General features: G+C 49.8%; 1 pseudogene; it reads right to left on the bottom strand.

Moving 5' to 3' along the window:
- Positions 1-1,866: 1,866 nt before the first annotated feature.
- On the bottom strand, positions 1,867-2,742 carry LOC100359071 (mitochondrial carrier homolog 2 pseudogene; annotated as a pseudogene).
- Between the last annotated feature and the right edge of the window lie 11,908 nt (positions 2,743-14,650).

Consider the following 14,650-nt stretch of genomic DNA (forward strand, 5'->3'; position numbering starts at 1 on the left):
TTATCTTTATTCTGAGATATGTGTATTATTCCTAAATCCATCCCTTTTCCCCATTCGCCCACCAAATAACACCTTCGCCTCACCCCCAGGCAGTGCAGCTGTTCCAGGGCAGCCAGGGAGTGGAGAGCTGGATTCCCTTTGTCCTGACCTGAGTTGGTTAAAGGAACATGTAGAACAGAAGCATATCAAGAGAGACAGGAGACAGCCCAGGTCTGAGACAGGCCACCATGGACGGAGGGCCCAAGTGACCCAAGCCCGACTCCCAGAAGGGCATGAAACGCCTCACTATTCAAAAACAAGACAGAGAGACTGAAGCGAAAGAGGATGAGCTCACAGATGGCCCCGCCCAGTTCCAGACACCAACTCCCAGCAACAAGAAGGTCTTCCATGATTAACTGATACGTTTGCAAAACCCTGGCGGTTTCCCCTCGCCCAGAGGATACAGCACCCTCGCAAACCTCCCCTAACAGATTCCTGCTCAGGAATCCCCCCACTGCGGGAGCCTTCCTTTGCTTCAGTACAACTTGGCTTTTTCCTTCCGCTCAATAAACTTGTCTTCCCGGGGCATGGCGGGTTAAGCTGCTGCCTGCAATGCCAGCATCCCATACAAGCACTGGTTCACGTCCCACTGCTCCACTTCTGATCTAGCTCCCTGCTAATGGCCTGGAAAAAGAAGCGGAATATAGCCCTAAGCGCCTGGGCCCTTGCCACCCACTGGAAAGAGAATGAAAAAGTACTGTTAAAAGTAGAAGGAAAAAGTTTGACTCAAGGACAAGAAGTAAGATAGGAGTTAAGTCTGTACAACCTTGGGTGAACACAGAGGCTGTTTGGGGAATAGAGGGCATGCTCTGTTCTTCCAAACAATGTTCTAATTAAATTGTGTGGGAATATGGCCCTGGCCAGGCCAGTTCACAGACAATTTTAAAAACATCTGCCTCTGGCCGATTGGCAAGCACTGCTAAGGTTAAGGTCAGGTAAGGGATTACATAAGGAAAGGATATAAAAGTAAGAAGAAAAGCAAAGAAGGTGGTACTCATTGCTTCCCGAATGCTACATGTGTTGCCCACTACGCCTTATTCCAGTGTTGTGGTTGTAAGTTTCTAATGGATGGGAGTCTTTGTAAATAAATCTTATCTTTCTACTTTCATGGGTATGTGGATGTTTATTCGTGAATCGAGCCTTTAATATTGAAGTCTGTCACAGTTCTTGGCCATATTACTATCTGGTTAAAATGCCCACGTGGGAGACCTGGATGAAACTCCTGGCTCCTGGCCCAGTCCTAGCCCTTGTGGTCATTTGGGGAGTGAAGATCTCTCTCTCTCTCTCTCTCTCTCTCTCTCTCTCTCTCTCTCACTTTGACTTTGAAATAAATAAATTAATCTTTAAAAGAAGAAGAAAAGCTTTCCTTTCTGCTCACCCCTCCTTGTCTGTGCTCCTCATTCGTCTTGGTCATGGGACAAGAACCCACATAGCTCGAACTACAGATTCCTGCCAACAACGCATCATATCATGTTCGGGTCTACTCCAGCCCAAGCTCACTACCTTAACTCTAACTTACAAATTCTACCTGGGGTGCGCCTTAACCTGGCTCGAGGCTGCAAAACACTACGGTGCACTTTGTGGCCAGCAGTCACTGGGTACTTCATGTGGTTCCCTCTGTTCTGTTACAAGTTTTCACGGCTTCCTAACTCCCTATTACCAGTGCTTACAGGGTAAAGCACAGAATTTCCCCTTGTTGACTTATTTTTCCCCCCAAGATTAAATGATCATTAAAAAGTGTGCCACGCTGTATAGAAATCAACATTCTCTCCCATAATTCTGTGCATCTGCGATCACAGAAATGTCACTGTCCCTGCCCCACTTTCTTCACATTAACATTTTCAGGTCACAACAATAAGTCTTCCAAAGTGGACCTTCCGGAAAAGCAAGCTCCTTCCTCTGCTCATGTTTCTGTCTTTTTGTAGCATGCACCAGCAATCTATCCAAGAAGTACATCCGGGGGAGTAAGGGCATCCACCAGAAGCCCACAGTTGTTGACAGCCGTAAGATTAGACTCAAGCACAGAGGGGCAGGTCAACATACTGGCAAAAAATCCTGTGACACTTGGGAGTAACTCTTCCTTTCATTCAAGGTAGACACCCTACTGTCCAGTGCACAGGCACTGATGAGGACGCCAGTGAGTTACAGAGCCGCAAAGAATTATGTCACCCAGGAGGTGAGGAGTAAGACCTGCAAAAATTCCTAGGATGCCTTCTTCCCAACAGATGGTTGCTATGGAGTCACAAGCCCAGAGTACTTGGATTCTCTGCCAATGAATTGTACCATGATCTCAGCGCGCTCACGTGGAAGGCATGTGTGAGGAGGGTAGCAGCAGATCGAGCGGTTATCTCTTGCGTTGTCGCTTTGATAACTTGGTCAAAGGAAGATGAGACTTCCTTCTGTGCATGTCCAGGTCCCACGTCCTCAACCTTGTCACACGCCTGGTAATGCTGTACAACTTTACCATGGATCACGGTTCCAAGGATTCCTGGACACAGTCCAGGAGTTAAGGCTGTGAACAACCCACGCCTCCCATCAATGCTGGCAATGTGCTGAGCGTAACAAGAGAGACCAGGAAGCTGACAAACTTGCCGCCCTATTGTCGTCCTATTGTTGGAGGAAGAGGTTCATACCCAACATGAGAGGCTGGGACAGGATGGTGAGACTGGAGCCCAGGAGCACCTGGCTGGCCATATCCGCCATGATGGCACCTGCAGATGGACAGGCGGCCCCTTGTTGACTTCTAAAGACCACAATGGGTCTCCTGTCCCACACTGCAGTAGCAGCCAGCACAAGGCACTTGTGTGGAAAGAATCCTTTGTTGGAATGGAACAGTACCCCTATTCCAGGCACCAAAGTCCATGGCTTCCAGTGAGTCTCAAACCTTGTCATCATGGAGGTCCATCACTTACTGAACAGGGGCCAACCACCCAGCAGTTTGGGTTCATGGGTAAGCAAGTCAGCGGAGAGACCACAGGGCACGAGAGGATGCAGGAGGCAGGGGTGGGAGCATCAGAGGGGCTTCCGGGAGTGGGTGCTCCGTGCCAGACACAAACCACAGGAGCAGTGACCGCCCTCTGCCAGCCTGGCCTCCATGAGGTTTTTAAATACCATCTTGCATTACATCAATCACTACTCTCCTCTCTCATCCACTCTCCCTCACTAGCCCACTTAATGAACTTAGAGAGCGATGGTATGGATGCTCCAGCGCTCAGGGAAAACCCGTGTTGGGAGTGGTTCACGGCAGCATTAGCAGTGCACACTCCACACACAGCCCTGGTGTCTGAGAGCAGCAAACCAGTAGCCTTCTACAGGCTGGTCACCGTACCCGGTGTCCCCGGGTGTCAAGTCAATGCAACCACAATGGCGTCATTACTTCCCCCACTCCGCAGGTGATAACACTGAGGCTCAGATTCACCAAGTACAGGGTAGCTTTGAGCCCTGGACCACCACACGGGGGCTCCCCTGGCCGCCCTCTCTCCTGGGGAAACTTCTCTGACGCGCCACTCTCACTAATGTCTCTCCTTGCCGGCCCTCACCGTCTGTACAGTGTTAAGTGCTTCACGTTTGATTGTGCCATTTGCCGCTGCTTCAACCCCCCGTCTCACCTATCACTCCTGAGAATACAGATTGCTGCAACCACTTTCATAAGCAGTTTGGCAGCATCTGCACGCCTTAAGCCTCAGCGTTTCAACTCATGGGGATTTATCTAAAAGAAAACACTTGACCACAAAGTGCCTGGTACAAGACTGCTCCTACTGTATTCATAATAGCCCCAAACTGGACACAACCCAAAGGCCTATCAACAGCAGAATGGAACACTCTTCCAACCACAAGATTAAATCAACTACAGCCACAGGAGACAGCACGGAGGAAGCAAACATGTGGAGCAAGAAAAGTCGGACAGCACAAATACCAGTGCAGGATTCCATCTGCATATGGACGAGATAGCAAACATCACCGATGCAACTTAATGCAGACGGTGGCCACCCTGGGGAGGTGAAGAGACTGCAGGGGCGCAGGAGGAAGGATGCAGAGGAACCGGGAAGGCCACAGTTTTTATCTTTCTTTAAATATTTATTTATTTATGTGCCGGCGCTATGATGTAGCAGGTAAAGCTGCCACCTGCAGTGCTGGCATCCCATATGGGCGCCAGTTCGAGACCTGTCTGTTCCACTTCTGATCCAGCTCTCTGCTGTGGCCTGGGAAAGCAGTACAAGATGGCCCAAGTCCTTGGGCCCCTGCACCCACATGGGAGGCCAGGAAAAAGCTCCTGGCTCCTGGCTTCGGATCAATCCAGCTTCGGCCATTGCAGCCATCTGGAGAGTGAACCAGCAGGTAGAAGACTGACCTCTCTCTCTCTCTCTCTCTCTCTCTCTGCCTTTCCTCTCTCTGTGTAACTGTGACTTTCAAGTAAAATTTGAAAGGCAGCATTCTGGGGGGGATGGGGAGTAGACACACACACACACAATCTTCCATCTGCTGGTACAACACACACACACAGAATCTTCCATCTGCTGGTACACTCCTCAAATGGCCACAATGGTTGAAGCTGGACTAGGACAAAACCAGGGACCTGGAACTCCATCCACGTCTCCCACATCGGTGGCAGGGGATCCAAGCACTTGGATCACCTGCTGCCATTCCAGGCACATTAGCAGGGAGCTGGATCAGAAGTGGAGCAGCCGAGACAGTCGCCTCACTGTGCCCTGCTCCGTGTAAGGTGAACGCCTGCGTCCCACCTCCCCGAGGGGGTGTATTCCTCGTGAGGATTCAGCTTGCTCAGCTGCCTCTGAGGAGCTCCAGGGGATGCTCATGACTCTGCAGATTGCTCTGCCTGTTTCGCTGTGGGTGTCACTTCCTACATCCTAGATGGCAGCGGAGTCCTCTCTGCGTGTTTTGAACGCATTCATTTTCATTTTATTTGGAAGGCAGAGACAGAAAGAGATCTTCTATCCCTGGTGCACTCCTCCAAATTCCCGGCACGGCCAGGCCTGGGCCAGATGGAAGCCAGGAGCCCGGAGCTCAGTGCAGGTCCCCCTCCCACATGAGGGAGGGAACCACACGCCTGGGCCATCACCCGCTGCCCCCCAGGTGTACTTAGTAGGAGGCTGGATTGGAAGCGGAGTAGCCGGGACTTGAACCAGGCACTCCAATGTGGGATGTGGGTGTCTTTACTGCTGCACCAAGCACCCCCCTACCAGGCTGATCAAAACAAGAGAACAGTCGACCTGATTTCCAGCTTACAACCAGAATTTCTACTTAGCCCACCTTTCTGTTCACGCAAACATGTAATTTTAATAATAAATCCCCCAATACTTCCATTATATTTCCAAGGTTGATAATTTTTCAATTACTGCTTAAAGCTAAAGTCATAATAAAGCTTTCAGGTAACATTTTACCTACTGCTTTTTTGTAGAGTGAATATTCAAATCATAGACTCACTTGCAGGCTAATTTATAGTTGAGTTCACAGCATAACACCCATGTATTAATTTAAAATCCTCTTTGTCATTTGAACCTGCAATTTAACAAAGGGGTTTCCATAAGCTTGGAAAGGCACAGGAAAGAACCGAAGAAAGCCATGAGCATTAGGCTTTCTTTTTGGCTTTGTCAGACGAGAATCCGCACTTCTGGCCAGGGTGAAGGTACTGCCCCAGCAAGCACGGACTCAGAGGCACACAGAGATGGACAAGTTCAAGACACCATTAGGAAGTACTGGTTAAAGTCGCCCCCAACTTAAATGTTTCCACAACGTGCTAAATGCATTGCTAGGTTTCTTTATGCAACGACTGTTGTACGGCCCCAAATAAAACCCAAGTTCACCCACCTGATGCAACCCAAGCCCACCACTGAATCAGGCCAGGTGGAAGAAAGCAGGTGCAATGAGCTATGGGCCATGAGCACAGTGAGGAGCCCTGTGGCCATCGCGCCATCCCCGAGGGAGTACAGGTGTGATTGACAGAGGACCACAGACGGACACTGTGGCTGAGCCGTGCGCAGTCACTCCCCGGGGGGGGGGGGGGACGGTCACCTGTCCTCCCCAGTGCTCACGGCCTTCCTGGGAGCAGAAGGCAACGGGACACTGGTGTGTTTGAGAATTCTGGGATGACTCCAAGGGCTCTGGTCGGCCTGGGTCTACAGGGAGGTGTTTGTTTGATCAGGGCCAAGGCTTCTTGTGAAGAGGCTCAAAATGAGGTCTCAGGCTACGATGCTGACGACAGAGAGGAACACCGAACTCTGAGCTGCGTGATCTGGTCTTGCGGGGCCTGCCTGCCCCGGGCGCCACTCCCTTAATGTAGTGAATTAATCTGCAGTAAGGAGTTGGCTTGTGATGATCAGAGTGGAGAAAGATACTTGGGGCAGGAGGATTCCTGTTGTGGGGAGCTGTCCTGCGCATTGTAGGGTGTCAGCAGCATTTCTACTCACCAGATAACAGTGGCACCCCTGCCACCTGCTCACTCCACTCCTTTGTTTTGACCTCCCCCCGCCCCGAAAAATGTCTCCAGATGTTGACAAATTAGCCCTGGAGGAAAGAGACAAAGTTGCCCCTGGTTGAGAACCACCTTCCTGAACAAAGACCAGGTTCATTGTTTACTTGTTCTTTGCAATCGTACATCCTGCAAGTACTTAGGAAACAAGGCTGCCATGTACAGTTGGGCAGTTTGTTCACTGCACAAGGTATAAGGTGGGGCTTAAATATTCCTTGCTCTGCCTGCCATGCCATGGGGCCTGAAATAGACTCCACCCTGGAGGACGACACTGCTAATCAGAACTTGCGTAAAGGTGTTCTGTGGGCTCACATCCACCAGCAAAGTTGAAAAGATGAGATGAGGGCTGCCAGGCCTTCGATTTACAGATTCCACAATTGAGGCATTCGGCACCGAATTCAGCCAGAAACCTTGGGAAAGGAAGGACGGATTTATTGTAGTTGAAGGAGAGTTTGACCACTAAACAAGGAACAACAAACCCGAGGCACGTTGTGGAGGGAGGCTCCCCCATGGTGGAGGGAGTCCAGGAGGAAGGCACAGCCCGTGTGTGCAGCCAAGCCCAGGACGGAAGAGATGAGCCCGACGGGAGCAAGGAACTGTCCCTGGGAAACAGTGTGTCCCAGCTCACAGCTGGGCTGGAGCTGCCTCAAAGCCAAGGGCACCGCCCGACTCACTGCCGTGGTCTGACACAGCCTGAATGTCCTCCAAGGCTTCATGTGGCAGAATCAAGTCCCCATTGTGAGATATTAGGAGGACAGGCGCTTCCTGCAGGTATGGACCTATGCATCTTAATCTTCATTCCAAGTTGTAGCTCCTGCAGAGATGAGCAAAGCAGAGGCATAACTACAGGGCACAGGTGAGAACAGGATTTACTTAAAAGAGAGAGTGACTGTACATTCACACGTGAACACAGGCAATCCCCACACGGAGAGACACCTGTCACATGTGGGCCAGAGTTGCCTACAGGAGAGAGAGGGGGAAGAGGCCAGGGAAGAACACAGAAGCCTGGTCCAGGAGCCAAGGGAAAAAAGGGCTGCTCCCACGCTCTCTGCCTCTTTCTCATGAGATGGGCTCTGTGCCATAATTGATTATACAAGCAGGGTGGGGTTTTGGGTGTGTGAGGGATTCTGGGAGTTTCACACGGAGCTTAGCTTCCACCCATGTGGCCATCATGGCGTCTCCTCTTTCCTGGTCCAGGTGAGACACAGGTGCTTCATGGGAAAGTGTGTATACAGGACTGGTAGGTAAGGAGGTAGAGCTATGATGCAGTGCAACACAGAAATTATGGGAAAAAAATCTTCCAGCTTTATTCCTTCCTTCCTAACTCCCTGCCTCATCCCCCCACCCCCACCATTCTCACTATGGTGTTCAGAGGTGGGCTGTCTGGAATGTGACCTGGGCTAGACGAGGTTCCCAGGGTAGAGTCCCTATGGTTGAATCCTGGTGGCTTTCCAAGCGGAGGGGGACAGACCAAAGACCCATGCCTGCTCCCTGTCTCCTGCCATATGGTGCTCTGTGCCACTTCAGGTCTCTGCCAGCCAGATGAGGCCCCTTGACCTTCGACCTCCAAAGCCACAAGCTTGGAAAGTCACCTAGCCGCAGGTGTTTCATTACAGTAACACAAAGCAGCCCACTTCACTAGCTCTGTCGTCTGAGCTCCTGCCTGATGCTTCTGCCTACCCCTGCTGTTGACAGTGGAGACTGAGACACAGGAAGCCCTCCTGGTGGAAGAGGTAGGCTGTGCCGGGGAGAGAGCATTCCAGGAGGTAGCAGCCTTAGTGGCCCAAGCAGCAGAAGCATGGCTCTTCTGGATAATTCATGCACCAAAGGTGGTAGCACAGGCTGTATCGTGCCTCTGTCTGCCCAGCACGCCTGGCTGTCCTCACCTGCCCCCTGGACTCTGTAGCCAGACCACATCCCTTCCCAGACCAAGCAGGGCTGTGGGGCTCTGACTCACTGACATCTGGCACTGGAGCACGTGGGCATGCTCCAAGTGCATACAGCTCCCCTTCTCTGCATTTTGACCTTGCCTTGACCAAGGGCTCAGCCCCTCCCACTCCCCCACCCAGCAGGAGAGGTTAAACAGAAGCTGCATCAATGGCACACACGCTTGGAAGCCCCCGCCGCTGTGCTGCTCCTGCCCAAGGCTCCTGGCTGCAGCCCACTGTAGCTCTCCCTCTGCCCTCCTTCCCAGGGAAGTAGAAATGTCTCCAGTTCCCCATTCTCCTGTTCCTCGAGGGTAATATTAAAATGTTTAGGGAGCAACCACAAAGCACCAACTAATCATAGCAGGTGCCCTCCCTCCAGGGCCCCTGTTGGGTCAGGTGTTAACCCACTGCCGGCGGGATGGGTGCAGGGAATGGGTACCCACTGGCATAGGAGTATACAATCTTCTAACCATGGTAGGCTCTGATCAGACCCCAGTGTCTCCTTCTGTCTTGGGAGGCCACCTGGCCCCAATACTCTCAGAGTCCCTGGAGCTATCAGAGGTCCCTTCAAGACCCTTCAAACTGCAGAGCGCCACTCTCCTTGCGAGGCAAGAAGGGTCTAGCGATAACCCCACCACAACACTGCCCTGCAGTCTCCCTGCCCACAGAGCCCCGCTCCGGCACCTCTGGGGAAGAGCCACAGAAGACAACCAAGCTGCAACCCCCTCTGGCCAAACATAGCAGATGTCTCCACGGGTCTGACTCTGTCACCGCCTGCAAGGCCCCAACTCCAGCTCTGATTGGACTGGAAGACTCGACCCAGTGGAACTCAGCAGAGGAGGGACTTACCTCCCGCATCCCAGCCCGCCCTATCCATCTTCCTGCTGCTGGGACACCTCCACTGTGCCGCCAGCTGTGACTTCCACTGCAGAGATCTGAGAATTAGTCACTGGAGCCTGCAGGGACGATGGCATAGGAGACGCCCCCAGTGTAAGTGTTGTTGAGAGGAAAGACTCCAGGGCTGGAAGGCAGAGAGCCCTGGGGTGAGGGACAGGAGCCACCCAGGGAGGGCTGGAGCCAGGGGTGACAGAGAGTGACATGGGCCACAGTGGAAGCTGGACCCCCAACACTTCAGATCGGGGTTTCATCCACTTTTTTTTTTTTTTTTTTGGCAGGCAGAGTTACAGTGAGAGAGAGAGAAAGGTCTTCCTTCCATTGGTTCAGCCCCCAAATGGCTGCCACGGCCAGCGCACTGCACCGATCCAAAGCCAGGAGCCAGGAGCCTCTCCTTGGTCTCCATGCGGGTGCAGGGCCCAAGGACCTGGGCCATCCTCCACTGCACTCCCGGGCCATAGCAGAGAGCTGGCCTGGAAGAGGAACAACCGGGACAGAATCCGGCACCCCAACTGGGACCAGAACCCGGGGTACTGGCGCTGTAGGCAGAGGATTAGCCTAGTGAGCTGCTGCGCCGGCCCTCATCCACTTTTGATAGGAAATACCGGTGGAGATCGCCAATCAGATGAATGAAACACACATGGCCTTTAAAATGTGCTACCTATTAGCCTAGTTAACATGTATGTGTGTGCAGCTACTCTGTAACGTCAATTTCACTTTCAATGATTCCTTCTGTTATCCGCATGAAATTCTGAAATTGAAAGGAATCGCCCTTGATTTTCTGAGGGAGACGTGATACAATGAACCTGCATTTGGCACGAGTGCTCTGCAGCCCGGACCAGAAACGGCCGGTGTCCAACACCCCTTCCTTGCAGGCTGTGTCCACCGGACCCTATCAAGGGGACTTTCTCTGGGACAAGGGTCTCTCAGGACCAAGGATTTTGGGATGAGGTCATCCTGGATTACACCGCGTCCCAACGCCAACGGCAGGTATTCGGAGCAGAAAAAGGAAGAAGACAACAGAGGAGAGGGAGGTGTGAAGGCAGGAGAAGCTGGAGTGATGGACACACACCCAGGACCGCAGCAGCCCCCGGAAGCTGGAAGGGAGGTACAGAACGAATTCTCCCACCAGCCTGCCCTACCACCCCTACCATCCCCTTGATCTTGGGCTCCAGGCCTCCAGAACTGTGAGAGGAGACATTTCTGTGGCTTGCGGCCACCCAAGTAGTCATGGGTGGCCACAGGAACTCACACACGTGGTGGCTGACAACGTGGTTTGGGGAGTGGCGTCAAAATCTGGCGTGGATGCAGGAACGTGGATTTGGGTTTGACTCTTCTGTCGTTTTCTACTTGCACAACTTGGGTGATTTCTCAATGCTGCCCTCTGCACAGTGCGGGAGGGAATACTATTTACCTCCTGAGGTTGTGGAAATGACGTGAGATACAAGCGCAGAGTGCCAGAAACATCGCGGGTCTGGCATGGAGCTCAGGAGCTGTGCTCAGCAGCGGGGTGAACACCTAGGTTAGTGACTGCACAAGGGGAGGTGGGAAGGATCTGAGATACTATTGGAGTAGATGTCCCGGGGCAGACAGTGGCTCCTCTCCTGGGAGGAAGTATGGAGAGAGACAGCATTTGGAAGGAAAAGACAGGAGGAGAGAGCCGTGGTCGGATCTGAGAGGAGGAGCTGGGGGGAGAGAGAGAAGGAGGCGACTGGGGAAGCAAGGGCAGGACTAGCTTTTTTATGAAAGCCCTGGTTCTTTCATCATGTTCTGTTCACTAAGCCAGACTGGTTTTTATCCCTGTATTAGAAAGCAGAAGACTTCAACCCAATGGAAACAACGATTACAGCACCTCGTCTGTGCGATGCCTTATGGACTTAGATGAACCTCACCATAACCTTCAGAATCTCACTTAGTAGTAAGAGAATGTCTTATCTTTATTATTGCTTTCCCTTGACTTATTTTTGGCTCTTGGTTTTCTATCTTCTTAGGGTAAAACAAATCATTGATTTTTGTATCTTTCTTATTTTCAAAATTATGAAGATTTAAAACCAGCAATTCCCCTTTAAATATCACTTTAGCTGCATATTAAGAAATTTTTATATATCATTCACTTCAAAATTTTCTGCTTTTATTGTCACACACTTCAACAAGTCTCTAATTTTTCCTAGGATTTCTTCAGTGACTCATCAGGTTATACAGAAGTCTGGTTTTGACTTTGCATATATAAGAGCAATTCTCAGATATATCTTGTTAACGTTTTCTATTGTATTATATTACATTGTGATCCGAGAACATACTCTATGATTATCAGTCCTTTTACACTTATGAAAACTCATTTATGACCCAGCATAGGGTCTATCTTGGTTACAGCCTCATGCACTCTTGAAAGAATGTGTATTATTGGGTTGAGTATTCCATAAATGTCAGTTTGTTGACGTGTCATTCAAATCTTCTATGTCCTTAACTACTTTTTGGCCAGCTTGTTCTGCAAATTATTAAGAGATGAGTGTTAAGATTTCCAAACACATTACAGACCTATCTGGCTTCTCAGTTCTATCACTTGTGTTTAATGTTTTGAATTTCTGTTATTAGGCACATACATCTATAAGATTGACATGTCTTCCTAATGAATTAACCCTTTCATCATTAGTTGCTTAACAGGGCCATTCAGCTTTCTTAGGATTACTGTTTCTATGTGTATATCTTTCAGCCCTGACTTTAACCCGTCTACCTTAACGCTTACAGAATCTCTTGTAGACGGCATAGAGCTGAGTTTTATATTTGTACTCACTCTGATCATTTTTGCCTGTTAATTGGAGTGTTCAGACTACTTACGTGGAATGTAGTGATTGCTATGATGGGTTTAAATTTACAGTCATGCTTTTGTTTTCTGTGCTTTTGTGCTGCATACCTTTGGATTGAGAATTTCTCTTATTTCATTTTTACCTCCTACACTGGCTTATCAGCTGCCTCTCTTTTATTAAATGGTTGCTCTAGGATTTGAAACATGTGTGTCTTCAACTCAGCACATGCTACCCAGTATTGCACTACTCCCGCAGTAACTCAAGAACTGTGCATTCTCAAACTCACCCCCATTTGTTAATTTTGCTCTTGTTTTACATATATTTCTGGTGTATGTTAAAAAACATAGTTTGTAATTTTTTACTTGAACAAAAAGTAATGTAAAATGGATCACAGGTTTCAATGTAAAATCAAAACTTCAAGGGTAAAACAAGAAAAAGTCTTTGCTACTTTGGAAGAGACAGATTTTTTTTTGACAGAACACCAGGAACACAAACCATGAAGAACAAAAATTGAAAAATTGCACTTCATCAAAATTAAGAACTTCTATTCTTTGAAAGACACTGTTAAGGAAATGAAAAGTTAACTGGCAAACTAGGAGGAAGTACTAGTAATGCCTATTTTTGAAAAGAACATGTATCCCAAGTATAAAATGAACTCCTATAACTCAGTAACAGGAAGACAACAATACAATTACAAATGAGCAACACATTTAAAGACACACATGCACACACACACATGCACACACACATGTGCACACACATGAATGGCCAGTATGCACATGAGCTGATGCTCCAACTCTCACGTCATCAGGGAGGTGACATCACAGTGCTGCACCAAGACCACCCACTGAGACAGCTGCAACTTTAAAAACCTGTCAGTATCAAGTACTGCTGGGATGCAGGGCAACTGAACTCTACATTGCTAGTGGGAATATCAACTGATAGAGTTTGCAAACTATAGAAGTATCTTATAAAGTCAAACCTCTGCTTATCCTGTGACCCAACAATTTTACTTTTACTCTGTTTGCTCAAGACAAATCAAAATAGATGTCAACAAAAATCTTAAAAAGGGGCAGCCGTCGTGGCACAGTGGTTAAGATGGCACTTGGGAAGTGCACACCCCAGGCTGGCATCCCCAGTTCGAGTCCCTGTTCCACTTCCAATGCCGCTTGCCATTAATGTGCACCTGGGAGACACAGGGAGATGTTCGGCGTACTTGGGTCCCTACCATCCATGTGGGAGACCCAGATGAATTTCTGGGCTCCTGGCCTTGACCTGGCCCAGAATGAGCTGTGGTGAGCATTTGAGGAGTGAACCAGTGGGTAGCAGATTTCTCTGCCTCTCTCTGTCACTCTGTCTTTTAAATAAACAAAAAATAAATAGAGCTTAAAAACCACAGACGCAAACGTTCATAGCAGCTTCATTTATAATAGCCCAAAACTAGAAGCTTCTTCATGTCCATAAACAGATGAATGAAAAAAATGTGATACATTCATAAATGGAATACACTCAACCAGCACAAGTGTCAGTGATAAAAGAACTTATACACACATGGCTGGCGCCGTGGCTCACTAGGCTAATCCTCCGCCTAGCGGCGCCGGCACTCCGGGTTCTAGTCCCGTTGGGGTGCCGATTCTGTCCTGGTTGCTCCTCTTCCAGTCCAGCTCTCTGCTGTAGCCCAGGAGTGCAGTGGAGGATGGCCCAAGTGCTTGGGCCCTGCACCCCATGGGAGACCAGGAGGAGGCACCTGGCTCCCGGCTTTGGATCGGCGCAGCACCGGCTGTAGCGGCCATTTGGGGAGTGAACCAAAGGAAGGAAGACCTTTCTCTCTCTCTCTCTCTCTCTCTCTCTCTCTAACTCTGCCTGTCAAAATGGAAGGAAAAAAAAAGAAAGAACTGATACACACAAAACTATAGTTTGCCTTCACTGACAGGTTGAACAAGGGAACCAGACGTGAAAGAATGGATGCCACTACTTTCATTTATGTGAAATGCTGGAACCAGCGACACTACCAGCGATGGTAGTAGTTTGATCAGTGGCTGCCTGTGGGACAGACTGACCGTGAGGAGTGCACTTGGCTTTCTGGGGAGATGGCGATATTCCACACCAGAGTGACGGTTAGACCGATGTACGTTTGTCAAAACGCATCAAACCGTACACTTAAAATCTGTGCATGTTACCGGTGTAAATTATACCTCAATAAAGTTGATTTAATAAATTCTCCTCCCTTTGGAACAGCCCACAGCTAGAATATAATTGCCAGAGAAAAGACAGACGCAAATGGGCCATGCCGGAAGGCAGGCGGTGGCAGCGGCAGCCTCAGCCAGCCCTCCCCGCACACAGCCATCCTCCTGCGGGCACGGCAGGACAGGGTCACACTTCCAAAGAAATGGGGCAACTGCAAAGTGCCTGGTGTTACAGGGCAGCAGCTGCACAGGGGACACCCAGCCCTCCGCCCCAAGGGGCCCTAGGGGAAGGGGTGGTGCGTCTGC

Source organism: Oryctolagus cuniculus, chromosome 15 (genome assembly GCF_051225735.1).
Source record: "Oryctolagus cuniculus isolate XC-2025 breed Fujian yellow rabbit chromosome 15, ASM5122573v1, whole genome shotgun sequence".
In the NCBI taxonomy this organism is placed as follows: domain Eukaryota; kingdom Metazoa; phylum Chordata; class Mammalia; order Lagomorpha; family Leporidae; genus Oryctolagus; species Oryctolagus cuniculus.